Source organism: Rhinolophus sinicus, linkage group LG05, assembly GCF_036562045.2.
Source record: "Rhinolophus sinicus isolate RSC01 linkage group LG05, ASM3656204v1, whole genome shotgun sequence".
Lineage (NCBI taxonomy): Eukaryota > Metazoa > Chordata > Mammalia > Chiroptera > Rhinolophidae > Rhinolophus > Rhinolophus sinicus.
Window position 1 is genome coordinate 125755049 of NC_133755.1, and position 21337 is coordinate 125776385.

Consider the following 21337-nt stretch of genomic DNA (forward strand, 5'->3'; position numbering starts at 1 on the left):
ATAAGCCCTGAATAATCAAACACATGCACAGAGGACAAGGACGACACCCTTTGTCTGGAGCAGAGCTTCAGAAAGGGGAGAAATAAGAGATACAACTCTGTGCCAAACAATGGAGAACCTTAGGAGCAAGCCTAAGGATTCCGAATATTGTTCAATGTATAGTTTAGCGTATGAGATATGTTGTATTTTTATGCAGAAAAAAGACAAGATGGGGGTACTACCACTGTACAGATCCATAAGTAAAAGTGATAATCCTGACAAGCTTCTCTAAATCCTGAAAAATGAGCTTGTGGCCCAGATCCACTACCAATTAAAATATTGTCTTAGAACTTCTTTCCTTCTCCACTTTCCCTTCTCCTGAATTTCATATCTATGTGTTCCCCCTCCTCTGCATACTCACTCTTCCCACCCCCTCCCACACTCACATATATGAATGAGAGCATTTTCCATTTAAGTTCCCTGGTATTCACTTATAAAATGTTGAAAATTTTATATTTCCTTCTTTTTAACCCACTTTCATTGAGCTGCTTTCTAATTTTATGTGTCCTTTAATCAAAACTATTGCTAGAAAAGTTTCCTTGGCTTCCCCAGGCTTGCCCGAACACTCTCATATGTAAAGGGACCTCCATACTTCCATCATTACTTTGCTTTAATAATAATTTCCCCATCCGTCTCACCTGCTAATCCATAACTTGTTTTAAGTTAAAATTGGTTTTTAATCATCTATATGTTTCCAGAGACTGGCACAGTGCCTGCCATATTATAGGTACTAAGTAAGTTTTGAGTAAATGAACTAAATGAGTCTCCTCTGATTTAGCATCAAATTTAAGATATTCACATGTAAAAGTCTATAAGCAACTGTGTAATTTGCCAGAATCAATAATCATCTTCATTTTTGTTTCTGTTACATTAAATGAAATTGCACTGGCTAGTATTGTTCCTTCTTGATTTATGTCTTCCCCCATGTCATTGTCTCACAGCAGCTGGAGCAGTAGAAAAGATTTATGTCTTTTCCAAAGGCATAAAAATTAATCTGATTTTTAATTGTTTTTCCCAATGGCATATAAGTTTCAGTATAGTTTCTACTTTGGATTAATATTGATTTAAGTCACTTTAAGTAGTTTCACCTTTTTTAATTTTTTAAAGAAGCCATGTCACAACCAACCTCTAAATTTATCGCATAATGCTCATTAATAATAATTACAAGCATTAAATGTTGTTTTCTCTTTGGAGTTTGAGAAGGTATAGGAATAGGCAGAGGAAACAAGTCCATCTTCCCTGAGTTAAACTGAGATCGCTGCCTAGTGGTCAGTGTGGTCCACAGTCAATTGCAATGCACTTAGAATTCTATCACTAACAAACAAGTTTCACGGCTGCTCAACCTTATTGTTTATTATGAAGTGTAGTTGGATGGCTAATGTAAATCTCTGGGCTGTCTAGAATAGTTTCAGCGCCAGAAGGACAACTTGTTATGTTTTGATATGGAAAATCAGCCTGACCCTCACTGTTCAACCAGGTACGTAGAAGACTTAGAAGATTTAGATCTACCATAAGGTGAACAAGGCAATTCCTAGGGACACAGGTGGCAAACCTGTAGCATTCATACCACCAACCCCCTTTTCTGCCTCTGTCACCAATATGCTCTTCTTTCCTGAGTCTGGACTCAACTAAGAGCTCTGCACAAATATAAATCTAGGCCTTATGTCTAGTCACAAGATTTAGAACAAGTAGGTAAACCTCTTCACATATATTACATTTGCCCTATAACATTACATGTGCAAAATCTCACGCAACAAAGATTAAAATCCTCTCACTTTAACTCCAGGCTATAGGAAATTAACACGTCTCTGGTTGGAAACATGACTCTGATTGCTCATATAGTGGTGTATCATGGAAATCACTGTATTTCCTTGATCTCAAATACATGTGTTCAGATTTTAACATTCCTGAAATTGTGATATGCACATAAAATGTGGTAATGATTGTTTTTTATCATTATGTTGTATTCTTTTTTGTTTGATTTTTTTATGACTTCACTTGAAAATGTTTTATTAAATGAATGATCCTTCATACAGTAGAATAACATCAAATTTGTGAATTTTCAATCCTTTTTAGTCATAATTCTCTGTGATATTTCATTGGAAGTGTATTTTGAAATACATAGTGTCAGATATTAACTCTCAATAAAATAAGCTTTATTACAATTATATTTCCCAATCATATTTCAGTAGCACCATGATGACTCAAAATTTTGTTTGCCTCTGACAGACATTATAACTTAGCAATTAAACCATAGTAAAAATTGATGGGGCAAAATTCCATCAACACAGATCAAAAGCAAAGATATGTAGCTCATAGTTTAACATGTAATAAAATAATAATATCTCCCCCATAAAAACAATCTAATAAGAGAGTATGTGACAATAGTAGAACATATGAAGTAGGTTTCATGAAATGACAGAAGTAGGCAACTTTGGGAGAATATAACTTGCATCATTTTATTATTTGCCTAAGACCTTGCTATTAGGGGAGGTACCTATCTTGAGGGACTATATAGATCTTTTTCTGCTGATATATACGTGTGTGTGTGTGTATGTGTGTGTATATGGTATATATATGTATATATATATATATATACACATATATATGTATATGTATATATATGGTATATATATATATATATATATAAATATGTGGTATATATATATATATATATATATATATATATATATATATGTGGAACCACTTCTGAATAAAATATATATATGCCTCAGTAGTGTTCTATATAAAGACAATAAGCTAAATCTCTTGTTCACATAATCATTGCTTTATTTGGAGTAAAGGAAAAGTTAAGTTTATTCTTTCCCTCAGAGAAACTTACAATGAAATCAGACTAGAATATTTATGAAAAGGGAGAAAGCCAGATAGCTACAGTATATCCTCTGGTTACTAAGTAATCCTCTGGTTACTAAGAATAAATTAGATAATGCATTTGAAAAAATATAGAAAAGTGTGCACACTGGATTGGATAGTCTGTAAAATCTTTCTACATTAAACACCTAGAAATTCTAAATAAAGCATTATAAAATATTATTGGAAATGTATACTTGTGCTCACAAAAAAGAAAGAAAACACAGGAATTAAAAATATTAACTTAATAGCAGAGTAATAAATAGGTTGTCAAGTCACAGCAACCAGGGGTGCTTACTGATACCAGAAATTTAGAAATTTAGAACTCCATGGTTGCTTGAGGTCAGGAGATAAGCCCTTGGTCCCCATAATTTGGGGAGTTGTAACAGACACTTCAGCATAAAGCCAGGATCCTTGAAAGAATACACCTTTAGGGAAAGAGAATATTGGATAAAATATCATTCATAAGCAAAGGGAGATTTATTTTCTCTATCTGAGAAAGCCTCCTCTGAAAATTTGTTACCCCAGGCTTGCTTTCACACGAATGCTAGCTTCTAATATATTCTACCAGAACGTTAGTCTTGGATACCTCAAGAGGAACATTAAATTAAATTAAATTGGTCTTATAGTCATAGAGTTTTTGTATACTTGACAGAAAGAAATCCAAATTTTTCCTGGAGAAATATACCCTTAGATGAAGCCTCAGTATTCCCCAAAATAAACTCATCCATACTTGAATTCACAATCCAAAATTAACAATTAACTAAGGATACAAGTTACTAAAAAGAAGAGTTGAGGGAAACAATTGAGTAAAATCAGATTCTCCCCATGACTGCAGATATTAGAATTCCTGAACATTGAATATAAAATCATATGCTTCATATGTTAAGCAAATATATTTTAAATGTGCAAGAAAGCAGATACAATTAAAAAAACAAAAACAAAAACAAAACGTAGGCACATTTTAAAAAAACTAATTTAGATAAAAATTTTATAAATAATTTTTTAAAAACAGTAAAACTCAGTGGATCATACTTTAAAAGAAGCAATTTAGATATAAAATTTATAAATACAGTTTTTAATAAATTAAAAACTAAATATAGTAAAATTTGGTGTATAATATAGATATTTAGACTAAAGCTAAAGAGAATTTGTGCTCTAGAAAAGAGATCTGAAGAAATCAACTAGAATACAACATAAAAAAACTAAAAGCTAAAAACTATGAAAATATATTAATAAAATAATCGGATAAAATAAAATGCAACAAAGGTCAAATAGAAATTTAAAATAATTTAATACAAAGAAAAAAGGAGCTATACAGTCAGCCTTGCATTATCTGTAGGTTCCACATCCGTGGGTTCAACCAATCACAAATCAAAAATATTTGAAATAAAATGTTGCGTTGCTGCTGACATGTACTATATAGTAGACTTATGAAAGTTGCATCTGTACTAAATATGTATAGACTTTTTTTCTTTATCATCATTCCCTAAATGATACAATATAACAACTATTTACAGAACACCTATATTATATTAGTTATTACAAGTAAGCTAGAGATGATTTAAAGCATATGGGAGGGTATGCATAGCATATATTCAAATAATATGCCATTTTACATAAGGGACTTGAGCATTTGTGGACTTTGGTGTCCACCACTGACATCAGGGGACAACTATGATAATGCCTTAAACATTTTAACACTTTGTAAAAGATGAGAATATTCAGAGTCAGGACTGTGAACAGTATTAAAGTTAAATAGAATAAAGAAAATAGGAAATTATAATGAGACTTTTCACAGTAATATTATAGACCACCAAAGACAAAAAGAGCTCAGAGCTTTTAAACAGAAATAAAGTTTCAATCAAAGACAATGAAAATTGTTTTCAAAGTGTTGAGAGGAAATAACCAACTACCTTTCATTATCATTAAAGGATAAGTGCTAAGTGTATAATATAAAAAACTGATACTTTTATCACCAACATATCATTAATGAAGGCTATATTTTAAGAAGGAAAATGATTGTGGAAGGAGAGTATAACAGTAGAAAGACATGTTAAGCAAATAAATTGAAGTATCAAAACAAGTAACAACAGTATTATAACAATGATAATATGTATTTTGTGATGTTAAAACACAGATAAAACTACTATACAGGATGACAATGTAAGATAAAGAAGATGCTTAATCACAGAGGAGTCCTTTCTTGCTTGTATTTGGATCAGTCAAGAGGAAGTTCCAGTCATTGATTTATCAGGCATGATTAAAGTAAGATTCGTGTGTTACTATTTTTCAGGTAATTAACCTAGAAAAATAGTATGTAATTCTACACCAGTGGATGGAAAAACGGAACTGAAAATTCAATTAATCTATAAAGAGGAAGAACAGAAAAGATACAATAGAAAAAGCAGAACAAATAGAAAACATAAAATGCTACATTAGAAATAAATTCACAACTATCCATAAACTCAATAAATAGAAGGGTTTAAAAGAGACACACCCAAAACAAATGAATATGGCATGGTTGAAAGTAAAGGAATGGAAGTAGATCTTAAAGGAAAAAACAGAGAAAAATAATTTGGCTATATTATTATCATACAAATATACTTTAAGGAAAAAAAGAATTATTAATCCCAAAGAGGATAAATACGTAATGATAAAATTTGAGTTCAGTAGAAAAATAAACATTGTAACATTGATGCATGTAATAACATAACTGAAATACGTATATATAAAAATTTACATAATTACAAGAGAAAATAGAAAAACTCACCCCATACAATTGAAATTCACCTCTATCAGGTAATTGATAGGCCAAGCAGAAAACAATTTTGTAAGGCTATAGAAGCTTTAAATCACATTGTTAGTAAACTTGACTTAGTGAATATATTTATAACCCCAAATTCAACAATTGTCCCATTTGTAAACACAAGTGGAGTTTTTTTAAAAATAACCATATACCTTAGTCCTATGCTTTCCAATATGGTATCTAGTAGCCACATTAGACTATTTAAACTATATCTAAATTAATTTAAAATAAATAAAATAAAAAATTGTTATTTTGTCACCACTAGTCACATTTTAAGTGCCCAATTACCACATGCGGCTACTGACTGCTATATTGGACAGCAAAGACATATAATAGAATATTGATATAACTGCAGACAGTTCTAATGTACAAATTGCTCTAGGAAAAAATATAAAGACATTCCTGTAGTGCTAGCCATAAAGGAAATTACTGCAAGTTCAAAGAAATGAGTATCAACTTTGAAGGAGCAAATGTCCCTTTATATCCAAGCCAATTAAAAAAAAAAAAAAAGAGATCTCTCTAGTGTAAAAGTTAGTTCATGGGTTTCAAATAAAACAGAAAAATAAATGAGAAGATTGAGAAAGGACTGCATTTTGCGTAAAACTTAATATAACAAATGATCATATGATTAAGTAAGTCACAAAGCATCAGAAAGAAATGGCAAAGTCATACCTATCAACCAATGTTCCTTTAAAAGCATAATTGAAATAATTGGACTTTGGAAAGTCTGAAGGAACAGGAGACCCACTCTAAATTTTCTTGACAGAAGTATTTAGATTAGATCACTTTTCTAATTCCTTAGCACTATCATATGAACATACCCAGAAATAAATCCACACATATATGATCAACTGATCTTTGACAAAAATGTCAACAACACATAATGGGGAAAATACAGTGTCTTCACAGATGATGTTAGGAAACTGGATATTCACGTGAAAATAATGAAATTGGACCCTTTATACCATGCAGAAAAATCAACTCAAAATGGGTTACAGACTTACATGTTAGACTTTAAACTATAAAACTACTAGAAGAAAACATAAGGGAAAAACTTCATGAGATTGTTTCGTCAATGATTTCATGCATATCACAAAATGACAGGCAACGAAAGCAAAAATATGTAGGTAGGACTATGTCAAACTAAAAAGCTTCTTCAGAGCAAAGAAAATAATCAATAGAAGGAAGGCAACCTACAGAATGGGAGAAAATATTTGCAAACCACATATCTGATAAAGGGCAGATTTCCAAAATACATAGAGAATATCTACAACTTAATAGCCAAAAAAAAAGGAAAAAAGAAAACTAATAACACATTAATAAATGAGCTAAGGCCTTAAATAAACATTTCTCCAAAGAAGACATGCAAACGGCCAGCAGGTACATGAAAAAATTCTCAAAATCAGTAAGCAACAGGGAAATGAAATAAAACCCACAATGAGATAACACCTCACACCTGTAGGATAGCCATTATTTAAAAAAAAAAAAAAAAAAAAAGACAAGACAAGAGTTGGTGAGGATGTGGAGAAGTTGGAACCTTTGGACACTCTTGGTGGGAATTCAAAATGGTGTAGCCTCTATGAAAGACAGTATAGAGGTTCCGCAAAAGGTTGAAAATAGAACTAACATATAATCCAGTGATCCCACTCTTGGGTGTTTATCCAAAAGAATTAAAATCAGGATCTTAAAGAAATAATTACAACTTCCATGTTTATAGCAGCACTACTCACAATATGCAACATATGGAAACAACCTAAATGTCCATCGATGGATAAGTGGATTTTAAAGTGTGGTATATATACCTGGAATAAAGAAGGAAATCCTGCAGTATGTGATAACAACAACATGGATGAACCTTGAGGACATTATGCTAAATGAAATAAGCCAGTTACAGAAAGACAAATACTGCATGATTCCATTTATATGAGGTATTTAAAATAGTCAAACTCATAGAGGCAAAGAATAAAATGGTGGTTTCCAGGGGCTGAGGGGAGGGGGAAATGGGTAGTTGCTAACCAAGGAGTAAAAAGCTTTCATGAGGCAAGATGAGTGAGCTCTGGACATCTGCTGTATAGCGTTGCATCTGTAGTTCACGCCACTGTATTGTTCACTTAAAAATATGATTAAAAGGTAGATCCCATGTTAAGTGTTTTACCACAATGAAATAATACAAATATACCACTACAGACAACTCAAATACTCAGTGAATATGCAGTGGAGCGTACCTAATGCTGTTCCCAGCTCTACGCATGGCCACAAACTGTGTTCCTCCTAATAGGCTGAATACACACCTGGAACGTGTCTCATCCAACTCTTCACCTTGCTGACTCCTGAACTCCTGTTTCAGGTTTCAGCACTAAAACAAACCAAACCAAAACAAAACAAAACATCTTCACCGCATACCTAGTTACCAGAATAGGGACTGCCACACTACACAGTCTGGGCTAGGAGAATAATGGTTGAATGTAGGAAAGTACAGATGAATGGGTAAAAGTTTTCCAAATCCACATTCTCTGATTCCATGTTCTATTTTCATTATCAAAGTGTAAACATTTATAGGAGTGGTGAGAGAAGGTAAAAGCATTTCTGGAGAGAAGCAGACTTATACTGTGAAACATACTTTCAATTCCCTTCCTGTGGGAATTCTCAGTCCCTTTCCTCTCTAGATACCCAGAGCCCTGGAATTAACCCCTATTGAACTGGAGAAACTTCAGTGGCATACACAATGTAATCATGATGTTTTTTTCAACAGAACTCCGTCTTCTATTTTCAAATAAGAAAGATAGTTGCCTATTGAAAAATCCCCTTGGCCTATTCACAGCAGAGTTCCTCTGTGGAAAATTTGCTTCCTACAACGATTAGTTGGGACTCTTTTAACCACCACTAAGAAATCCAAGTGAAACAAGCTTAAACCAAAATGCTTATTTATTCCTAGATATTGAGGTCTGGTGCATGGAGTACAGAAATGCAGCTGGGTAACTTGGTTTTTAGTACGATCAAGTTACCTTTCCTTTTGTATCTCTGCTCCACTCCCTCTGTCTTGGTTTCCATCACATGATTACCCACCCAGAGGAGAACTTGGCCAGCTTCAGTGATGTACCCTTGTCCAACTTTGGTAAATTGCCAATGCCTGCACCAATTAACTGTGGCCAAAAGTGTGGAGGTAATTTATAAGGAAAAAGAAGCTCCTCTGCAATTATGTTGAATGGGGGGTCGGGGAGAAGTGCCTGGAAACCGAGCAAGACAGAACACTGGGCAGATAAAAACAAAGTACCTAATACATTGTTTTAATGAGTTGCCTATTTTCCTGGGTGCATTGATACAGAAACTAACTGAGCCTGAATCAAACAGTCCACAAGCATCTAGAATCCTTTCTTCACATTGAAAACAAGTAAAACAAGGTATTTTGCAACAATCATTAAAAATACATTTGCTTTGGCCACATGTAGTAGGAACACCACTTATAATACTCAAATGTTCCTCAGGCTCCCAGTTTCTGTAACTGCTTTGCCCTTCTTCAGCAGTTTCACTTTTGATAGCCATTCAATGCCACAGAATCACCTTTGTATTTTTATCGGGTTCCTAAAATCTATTCATCTAGCATTAATATCCTGAGACTCAGCCTTCAACATTTTGCTTGATCGCCCCCAAATTTCTGCTTCAAATCTCCCTGAAGCTGTAAGAAAAGGAGATGGAGTTACATAACGACAGCAAAGACTATTACTACAACTGGGTGTATCCCTGAGCAGAAACAATAAGTACAGATAATAGAAAAAAATAATACATTCAATAAATAAAGTATGTGTGGGCCAGAACAATACTAAAGCCATTCTGTAGAATGCTTTTAACATCAGAATCCAAACAACCTGAATTGTCTGAGATTTTTTTTCTGTTATATTGAACCTACACTCAGCAATGCTTGTTTACTCACTCAGTATGTTTAGTATAAGTACAGTATATCAACATTTAAAGAACATTGCTTTCCAGATATAATGCACAAAGAAATTCTTGCATCATAGAAGTTTGTCCTTAGTTACCAGGGGATATTTACTCACTTCAAAAATAAATTAACTACAGCAAGGAATAGGTCTCAAATTATTCAATAAAAAGGAAATTATCCTCACTAATTTTTTTTTTATCAATATATACCCTGTCCTGATTCCTCATTATAATTTTGTCGATATTGAGAGGGAAAAGATCAACATAAAACACACGGCAGGACCTGCAGCTTCCGGAAGGTATTTGCCATTTGAAGACACTGCCTTGCTCATAGAAGATTGGTATGTTTCCCTCTAGTGGTTAAAAGGCATTTAACTCCATTAACCAAGTCACCTTCTGAGAAACAAAGCAGGAATTGAGAATGAGGCAGCATTTAGTGAGGCAAAATTTAACATGGGTCTTAAATTAAATGATTTACAAGTAGAATCAAGTCTGGTTATTAACAGAGAAACTAATTCAGAGCTTAAATACCTGATCAATTTCCATGGGATGAACAAGGACAGAGAATGTTTCAAACCCTGGCTGATGAGACATACTGCTGATGAGTAAGAAAATGAAAATCAGAAGGGGAAATAATTAAAATATTCAGTAAAACCAATTCATTTAAATGTGGTATGAGATTAGTAATGAAGCAAGATTAGCAAGTTTTAATACCATGTTGCATTACTTATTTTAAAATCCCTTATTAAAATAATTTAGTTTTTGAAACATCAGAATTCCTGTACTCGCTTCATTCCAATGCTGAGACACTGCATTTCTCTTGTGACTCTGCAGCCTCAGAATGGGCGGTGTTATACTCCACAAGGAGAAAAGCAGTGATGCTCTAATCACAACAATCATTTGCCAAAATGCATTGCTAGGCCTAAAATATTCCATTAGAGGAAGTGAGGTAGTTTATTTGTGACACTGTTTGCATTTAACTCTTTAAAATGCAAGACAATTACATAAAAGACTCTATCTCCCTTCTTCTAAATACTATGAGTGTGTTAGAATATTGACAATCAACTCAACAGCAAAATGCCACACTAGCTCCAAATATGCACACCAGGGTTCCTTGAGCAATCAAACTTGCTGAAATTAAGGGTCAAAAGATCAGCACTGTAACTTTAGGCAACCCATGGGAAGACAACAATCTTCCACCTTTGTTGTATTCTGTGAACTGGCCAAGATCACAGAATGTGAAAAACAGCTATCAGATCACAGGATCATTTCTGCGCCAGAAAGCACCTGCAGTTATTATGTACAAAAGAAGCTCACAATGCCAGGCTTTCAGAAGCACATAAAGCTAGCTGTCCTTCCAATTTCTCGTAGGGAAATATGTGCACAATATAGAGCAAAGAAAATGCCCATGATACAGATACATGCTTACAAATCCTTCCCAACTCAACTATGCAGAGTTTGCTCTGCACTATGAATTATTGAAGGAGCATGAACGAGAAGAGCGGAAAAACAGAAACTTGAAATTACCAGCTCATCAGCCATAATGAGCCTATAGATCCTCAAGGAGGAAAGCTGAACAAAAAGAAACAATTATTCTCCAATTCCTCTTTGTATTTAACAGATTATAAACAATGTTGGAAATAAATTAATCTTGCCTTTCTAAGGCAAATAAACAGAAATAGAACTGCATTCAATTATTGATCATTTACTTCACATACTTATTAATTGTCCACAATAAGCCATAGAAAAAAGATGTGGTTCCAACATTCTAGAAAATGGAATAAAAAATATACACAAACATGCTATTTCAATTCATATTTTGTTTATATTTAGGAGCAACTATACAAAGCTACAGAAGATTGAGCAGAGGTTTTATGAGTTGTTTGTTTTTTTTAGAAAACTTAGAGAAGTTTATCAATTGTGAAACCCAAACTATGAAAATTCAAAGTACAAGTCTTTTTCCATATTGTGGCCAGCTAAAATAGATTAGTCACAAAATGTTAATTCCTGAGTAATGTCAGAACAAAGCAAAGATGTGTGTAGGACCTTAATTGAATCTTGTGCAAAAGATAACCTGTAAAAGGGTTTAATCAACAATAGAACATCTTAATAATCTGAAGTTACTTTAATCTTAATTGTATTTTTTTCTTGTTTTCCTTCAAATTTAGGGAAATGTATAAAGTCAAACTTTTTTTGACCTCTCCGGCAAAGATAAGGTTACAGGATGGGGAGAATTTCATGTAATGTGTCCTGATATCTATTTAATAAGCTATTTCAGTAATTTCAATGATCATTTGCCCTTTCTAGTTGACACGACATTAAAAATGAAACTTGTGTTTTGCATGCAAATGTCTAATTTAGTCATTGCAATTGCATAAAATTTGATAGGTATATATAAACAGAAGCCATCACTGTGTATGTCATAATCATCCTGGGAGAAATCCTATACTATGTTTGAAAAATTGAGCTTTTAATCTAGGAGTTCTCTCTTTTGATTGGAATATTGAGCCAAGCCAGAACTGGAGCTTAAGTTTCTTGACAGAGTCCTGTTAAAATGAAAAAATGAGGAGATCTTGGTAAAATGCTATCTCACTGGAAGACAGAAAATGGGTGATCAGAAAGAAGGAAGCTGTGGGAAAGGGAGAATACAGATGAAAGAAATAAAAGACCGACAAACGAGAAATGGAAAATGGATGGCAGACTGAAAGCACTTCTAGAATATCTTTCATGAAAAGAAAAGACCAATTGTCAAGAACACATATTAGAACTGTATCATGTTTTATCTCCCACAGTATACTAATTTCATTTTTTTTGAAGGATGTGGGAGGGTCTTTCTCTCTCTTCACCTCCCATAAATTATTCTATACTGAGTGCTGACTTATGGACAAACAAAGGCACACAAAGAAGCTGGGGTATTAGTATTTCCCAGGACGTACACAGGATGCCTAATAGAGGTAATGAGCACCTTGGCCAGGAGCCAGGATGACAAGCTCCAGCCACAAAGTAGTGAGTCAACTGTAAGACAACCACACAGACAAATGCAGAGACCAAGCGATTATTTTGGCTAAACAGAAATTTTTATGCCACAGTAGCCAGTTGGCTCATTTTCCCCTTTGTTAGAGGGCTGGCTGTATTAGGGGCAATTCCCTAAACAGTGGCACTGAAATGTGGTCTATCCTAAAATGGAAAATGGGATTAAAGGTTTTAAGCACTTGGGTATGAAACTGAAAAGGCAAGGCAGAAGAGCCATCCTTTCAAATTGTAACAAGATGCTGCTTTTTTCCCCAGCCTGTTTATGTTGAGATCAGAAGAAGTCTAAAGAGTCAGAAAGATTTTTCAGCATGTCAAATGTACCTCTAAATTTTTCTCCAGTACCTATTAGCACTGATTAGTTCTTAGCAATTGCCAGTAAATAACATGATGACTATGAAAGTGAGAAAGCATTTACTCAATCATCTCTATGACTTATAATGGAGATTAGTTTGTGGATTATTGTATTGTTTAATTATCTATTTTAAAATATTATCCAATCTTCGTATCAGTATGCTTTTTCTTTCATATATTCTAAAGCACTCTCTCTCATTCTTCCTTTACCTCTCACTCTCCTCTTCACTCCTCTACCTCTCTCTTATATAGCAGCACTGATAGAAAAACAAAATGCCATACAAAGTAGATAATAAATACACCAATGAGCTAAACATCAGTGACAGTAGGTTGGCATGCTCATGCTTTATTTACACTTTCATCATTAAAACTGAAGAGTTCAGTAAATTGTAAAAAGCTTTTGAAAAGCATATAAAGAAAATGTATTCCTCATATTTTATGATTTGTTTACCATATCTACATTTGGTGCCTCTAATTAATTATGTAGTTCATCTAACTGACAGTGTGAACCTCAACTCTTCTAAATGTAATTTAAAGAAATTCATTTATACAGAATTTTACCAGTGAATCCTGTAACTTTCTCATAAGTTCCTTCTAACATGAGTTTTAAGCACGGTTACAAGTCTGAGAGGGCAACACTAAGAGATGAAGATCATTTGCTAGAAAATCTAATTGGGCCAGAGATGAGTCTTCTGTTGGAAACAGAAAGGAACATAGAGAATGAATACAAATAAGGTGGCTATTTCCATGTAAAGGGATTAATACTACATTCTACCTGCCTCAACCCGTCCATCTTTTTTCTAAACCATTGCAGAAGGGTAGAAATTCCTAATGATTTCCTGACCATAGGACTATCCTGGCTTGGGTATAAAGCATATGAGGCAGGCTACATTTAGAGCTGAACAGGTTTTCAAGAGGTCACAGACTGGTGTTACCTGGGAGGAAAAACCAGCATTATTACCTCAGTATGTAAAGAAAGAAAGCATTTCAACTCGAGAAAAAAATAAAAGGGAAATTCCAACCTCTTCCAAGACTCTGCATAGGCAGTTAACATTCCAGAAAGGTCAAGAACGTTGAACTCTAAAGTCTCCTGTATCCATGCAGGAAAAGGAACGGAGCATTAAGTGCAATAATAGAAGTCAATAGGTGAGGCTGACTGTTGTCTCTGTGGAGTTCTCAGTGTCTGTATGTAATCTACATTCTTAATTGGATTATACAGGTTGTGTATTTTCTGTGAATTAAACCTCTTAGCATAACTTTCCAGCAGAACTATATGTCCTATAATTCAAATATTCCCAAGAGCGTTGCAAAGTAACAAGAGTTGAATCTGCCACCCAGCAATATTCTAGGAAACTAATTACCTGGGGGAATTCATGAAAGATTGCATAGATTACTGTGCCTCACCAATAAAATAATGAGACTGGTTTCTACAAGGCATACATAAAAATCACATCTATCTGGTGTGTATTGATTTATGCACACATTTTAGAAGATCTATGCAAATTTTACCTAGCTCAATTCATTCCTCTTTACAAAGCCATCTCCACCAATTGAGCTGAACATCATATTTCTGTCCTCTGAACTTATTTTGCATGCCACACATTTAGAATTTAGTATTTATGCAGCTATTGGTAGTTACCTTGTTGTGTGTGCATGCATTACCATTTAAAACTGCCTTTCCAGTAATGTGGAAACTATTATTTATCTATTGTTGCACAACAAATTACCCCCAAATTTAGCAACTTAAAACAACTTTTTTTTTAATTTTTTTTTTTTATTTCACCCACTTTTGGAGGGTCAGGCATCCTATCCAGCAGTGCCTTAGCTAGGTGTCTGTCTTGTAGGGTTTCAGTGAAGCTGTCAGTCAGGGGTCTAATCATCTGAAGTCATTATCTGGACTGGAGGGTACTCTTGCTTTAGTTCCTCACTGATTGAAGACCTCAGTTGTTCACCACGTGGGCCTCTACATGAGGCTGCTCATGACAAAGCAGCTGCCTTCACCCAGGACAAGCTGGAGAGAGGGAGCAGGGGAGGAGAGGGGAAGGGAAGGGGGAGAGAGGCACACGACCAAGACAGAAGTGTCTTTTATAACCTAATCTCAGAAATGACAATATTATCACTTCTACCACTTTCTATTGTTCACAAGGACCAAGAGGGAAAGGATCACACAATAATGTGAATACGGGAAGCAGGGATCATTGGAAAGCATCTTAGCAATCAGGTCCCACAAAAACCCTACTTTGTTTCTTTTCACCACTTACTTGTTTCAGGGATTCTAACATGATGGAATAAGGAATCAATAAATATTTGTTAAATTTATTATTATCCCCCATATTCCCAAAATATATAATTTAATTACTCTTTTATTCTTCACCAATTGTCACTACATTTTAAACACAATGATAATATAACATAATAATATTACACCCGGTCTGTTTATTCAGGTAGAGGAACAGACTAGGACTGAAATAATATAGGTGCATTTTTGCCATGTACAAACACATATGACTTACTTAAATTATTCAGTCACACACTATCTTTATTTCTCAATATTTATTCAGATAAGAACTATTTCTAGACCATTCACCAGATGCCAGGGACACAAAACTACAATACATGTTGATGAATATTATGGTAAGGGAAATAATCATGTGAAATCATGAATCTGAGAATACCTTTCTCTATAACATTTAGCCAAATTTAAAGATATGAAATGTAAGATAGAAAATTGGTCTGTAAATATACTAGCATTTCAAAGAAAAATTAAATTATGTTTCTACAATGTTGTTTATTGTTTATTTTATCCCCCAAAAAAATGACAATTGAATTTCAAATTTGATCTTTTAGTAGTAGAAACATAGATATGCATTTCCACATATAGTATTATTTTTTTTAAAAAAAAAGGGGAAGAAAATGAGCATATAGTGTCACATGGAAGCTGTTAGCAGATACTATTGATAATCTACCTATCCTCCATCTCCCCATCTCATTTTCTTTCTTAAGAGATTCAATATTGTTCAGATACCTACTTCTCCTTGCACAATTCAGTGTTCTAAGGATTGTACTAAGTCCTATTTGAGAGACTAATTCAAATCATCATTTTTTTCATTTAGCCTGAAATTTTCATGGATATTGTGACAAGGTTGGCATTAGGAAAATTTTGAAATTAAGTATAGCGTGTGTTACTCTTACCCTCTGTAGAGAGTTGAACAGTATCCTCCAAAAGGTACCTCTATGTCCTAATCCCTGTAACCTGTAAATGGGACATTATTTGGAAAAAGTCCTTGCAGATGTAATAATTAAGTTAAACATATCAAGATGAGATCTTCCTAGATTATCCGGCCCCAAATCCTATGACAAGTGTGTTTATTAGAGACACAAAGGAGAGACACACAGAAAAGGAGAAGAGCTGTGAAGAAGGAGGCAGAGATTGAAGTTATGGAGTCATGGAAGTTAAGAAACTCCTGGAGCCATCCAAAGTTGGAAGAGGTAAAAAGGATTCTCTCCTAAAGCCTTCAGGAGAGTACACAGCTCTGCCAATAACAAAACACAAATCTGCCAGTTTCAGATTTCTGGCCTCCAGAATGATGAGAGAACAAATCTCTTTGTTTTAAGCCACGCAGTCTGTGGTAATTGTTACAGCAGCCCTAGGAAATTAATACACCCTCCAACCTAACTACTATTCCAACTCTAATTTCCATGTTCTTTTTTCAGTACAGTAGTCTCAAAAGCCAACACCAGTAAATGCCAACATCTGCACTAACCCTTCCAATTCCAACACTTGCCCTACTCAGGCCTCTCCAATAGGGGTGAGCCAGTTTATCAGAAAACTAATTCAAACAATTGGCTAATGAATATAAATACATTAATTGATTCATTACCATATTACCCTTTTTAGATGACATAATTATAAATGGGATTTTTCAGACGGCTATTTTCATTGTATTAACAGTCAGTCTAATGGAGCAGTTCAATAAACTCAGCTCTTATCACTTAATAACCAACCATTCTATGCATTGGCTTAGTCCTGGAGTTGAATGTGATGTAAGTTGCAGAAGATGAATGAAGGAAAATATTTTAGTAACAAAAAGTATTCTCTGTGAATAAGTTGTGACAAGAGTAGAGAATCAGAAAACTAAGGCAGATACTGATTGGAAGATTGCAAAGTAGTGTTTCCCATAGTGTGGCTCAAAGAACAACAGTTCTCCGAGAAAAGTGTTATCTGGTCATATAATCTATCATGCAATCCTATATTTTTGAAGTAAATATGTATAATAATTTCAAAATACTATGTTGCTTAAACATCAGAGGAAAAATGAAGAAAGAGAATATCAGTGATCATCCCAGAATACAGGCTAGTTACTAGTTTAGTTTGGGTTATTATATCCAGGTAGAACTTTGGAGTAATATCAACATACATGTTTCTAATCCACTACTTATTAGCTAAGTAATCTTCAGCAAATTACTTACCAATTTTAGTTTCCTCATAAGTGAAATAGGGAAATGATACCTGTTAGGTTACCTTGTGTTCATTTGTTATAACTCATGTGAAACACCTGCCTTTCTTAAATGCAACACGTCCAATCATCACACATTGTCAATAAATGGTTACTATCATATCTGGATATTTTTGTGGTTATTGTGGTGGACAGTCGCTGGACTATGGTAGCCAAAATCCCCGCTGCCACCCATTCCACCTCGTGGAAATGCAATTATCTGAGAGATTAAAGTTTTGAAATAAAATAATTAATTAATCCCAGCAGAGATGGCAAAATAGAAAAAGCTATTAGTTCAGCAGGGGAAAACTCTTAAGAAACCTGAAGGAATTTATTAGCATATCTAAAGAAAGTATCAAATAGGGCATTGGACAGCCTTGAAAGCCCGGAAAAGGAAAAACATTAAGATAAAACTAGGCACTTATATTCATGTAGAAGAACCTCGGGCAAGGTTCTCAAGTATTCTGGGGCTTGAGGCAATGTCAATCAGACTGTAGAAATGACTCTGGAATCAGAGTCACTCGACTTAAAATGCCTTTGTCCTTTTGATAAAATGGTCCCGAATTGTATTAAGTTGGTGCAAAAGTAATTGCGGTTTAAAAGGTTAAAAATAATTGCAAAAACCGCAATTACTTTTGCACCAACCTAATAAATGTTTCTATCAAGCTACCAACCTCTCTTATCCTGTGCCATTAAATATTGGATTTATCTAACTTCCTGTACTGAATTGAAGAGTGTGCCCCCATAATTCATGTTTATCAGAAACCTGTCAATGTGATCTTACGTAAAAATAGGTTCTTTATACATATAATCAAGTTAAGATGAGGCCACAATGGGTTAGGATGGGCCCTAACTCCAATATGCTGGTATCTTTATAAGAAGAGGGAAATTTGGACACAAAGCACATAAGGAGAAGGTGAATCATGTAACAAGGAAGGCAAAAATTAATGATACATTTATAAGTCAAGGAATGTCAAACATTGCCAAATACGGAGCTAAGAAAAAGAAAGGAAGAAATTTCACCTAGAGCCTTCAGAGAGAGTGTAACCTTGCCTAAGCCTCGATTTCAAACTTCTAGACTCCAGGCTAGGAGAGAATACATTGTTTTAAGCCACCAAATGTGTGGTAATTTGTTACGGCAGCCCTAGGAAACTAATACACTCCCGTTCATTAGGACGCTGCATTCACTAATCAGTTTTCTGGGGAAAAAAATAGTTTCCCAAGTAGGTGGACACATATATGGAAACAATAATATTTAAGTATACATAAATGTTTAAATTCCGATCTCTATGACAATTATTCTGTATTTGCAAATTGGCATTATAGCTTTCTATCTATTCACTTTATGAACTTTTTGAACACAGACTGCCACTAAAAGAACCTGCTCTTAAAGGATATGGACAATACCAAGTTTCTGAATGTACTATCCTAGGGGAAGAGACAATGAAAGAAACCTTCTTAGGACGGCTAGGCCTTGTGGTCTCTCTCTTGCTGATTTCAGTCCTTCGCTTGACACCACATACCCTCCTTGATGCCTTTGTTGGCAGAGCAGCAAACAATTTTTTTTTTCAGTAATATTTTGTTGCTACTTTCCCACTCAGAATGCACAGATGGTTTTAATTACCACAGATGTACTGAAAAAGTGCTATATGGCAAAGATGTCACCATAACCATAACACCAACAAATAAATGTTACTATTTAATAATCTAATCAGACATTTGAGAATTTTTCTAAAGAACATGCTTCATATCTTAGAGAAATAATTAACATTTTGGTATTTTGGACATAGCTGTGGTAACAAGATTAAGAAATGGTAATCATGCCAACATTTCAGTAAACCACTTTCAGAATAGATAAACCAAAATAATACAAATGTATTAGAATTTTACATGAAATTTTACCAAAGAATCACACTCAACATATGAATACATGGAAAATATTTTTCATTCACTAGTTTATCCATTCAATCAATTAAGAGACATTTCTTGAGTACTTATGATGGGCCAGGGAGTGTGCTAAGTGCTGGAAATACAAAAATAAATAAGACATGATCCATGCCTTCAAAGAACTTATTCTCATAGGGAGACAGACACAAACAGATAATTACAGTATATTGACTTGAGTGCTGTAATAAAGGTATAAACAAAATCCTGTTAGGTCCCTGAAAAAGAGAGCTAATAACTTCTTGAGAGAAGCAAGAACTGTTCATTCAGTTTCCTGGTAACATTCTACTAAACAATGAGTATAACAGAGCCTAGTTAGTAATATATCTATAAATTCTAAATAATTTATTTAAATCAATACTAGTCATGGCCTTTTGAATGAATCATGTTGTGAGAATTTGTTTTTTTAATTTAAAAGTAAATTCCAGTCAAATTCACATTAATTAAACTAATCTTCCTTTCTATGCTCATCATTCTCTAGGAAAATCTTTGATAACTCAGTTGATTTATTTTATCAATAAATATTTTGCCCTGCACATACATGGTGGCAAACCCATAGATTTATTTTACCACAGTATATCCAAAAGAAAAATCAGTTAAAAAGTGAAACAAGGGACTTCCACTTTCAGTTCTGACATGTAAAGAAATTAAAAGTTATAATTGCCATTCTTATAGTAAGAAAAGCTGAAGAAACAGAAAACCAACAAGTTTTCCTGGACCTATCAAAGAACTTAGGCTTCAGTGAAAACCACCAATCACCCAGAATTCTAGAGAAACAGGTCAATGATAGCCAAGATCTGCTTGCTTGGAGCAGAACCATACAGTGGTAAGAATACTTAACTGGTAATTTTGACAAATTGTTGCAGATTGAATTTGGACTACTTTGAGAGTGAGAAACTATTGGGGGCCACAGTCAGAAGGGGCATCCGCATGTATGTGGCAGGGCTTACCTTCAGGAATCCCACCAGGTTCTCAAGGTGAGGAGCTAAGGAAAATCTCTATCCTCGGATCTGCCTTGCAAGACACTTTAAAAGAAAGTTTTTGAGGAGAAGATTAATGATAGAGGGTAGAAACTTGGATCTACACAAAGAAAGAAAGAGCACCAGAAAAGGAATAAATGAAGGTAAAATATAATCATTCTTTGTGATACTACAGTAGCATTGTGTGTTTGTCATGTCTCATACACTTTATACATAGTGAACCTGAACATATCATAAAACAAAAAAACCAACACAAAACTTTTAGCAATTGGGGATCTTAGGGAAGACTGCAGACTTAGAAAGTCTAACTCTATTACAAATATATAAAAGTATCCCACTGAAAGACCTAGTGGTAGGGGAAAGTGATGGCCTAAGTAACTGGAATTTGGTGGCTTCTGTAAGATTGAAGGCAAAGAAACTATAACACTGTCCTCTATTTGATAAAGGACAGTTCTAATACTGCTATACATGTATACTGGAATTGAACAATTAAGTTAATGAATGGTGGATGGTGGGAGTCAGATTTCTCATTGTTCAAGTAGTTTACAGGTAAACAAGAAAGAAAGTTAGAATGATCATGTGGTAACAGACTAGAGTTGAAGACATCAGGATGAACTCGTATTTAGTTTAATATAAGTGTAGGTGGTTACATATAAAAAATACTTATAGATATGTGTATATACACAAGTTAGTATACACACACATATCTTTGTTCTACAGCTAAGTGGGCCTAAAATCAAGGAAACCCAACAGTACTGAGCATATCTAGTAAGTATACACAGATCTTAGTTTCGAATACCATTCTGTTTTTTTCTGAAAGGATCCAGCAACCCTTAGATAAATAGCTCATTCTAGGCCCAGGGCAGGAACTATAC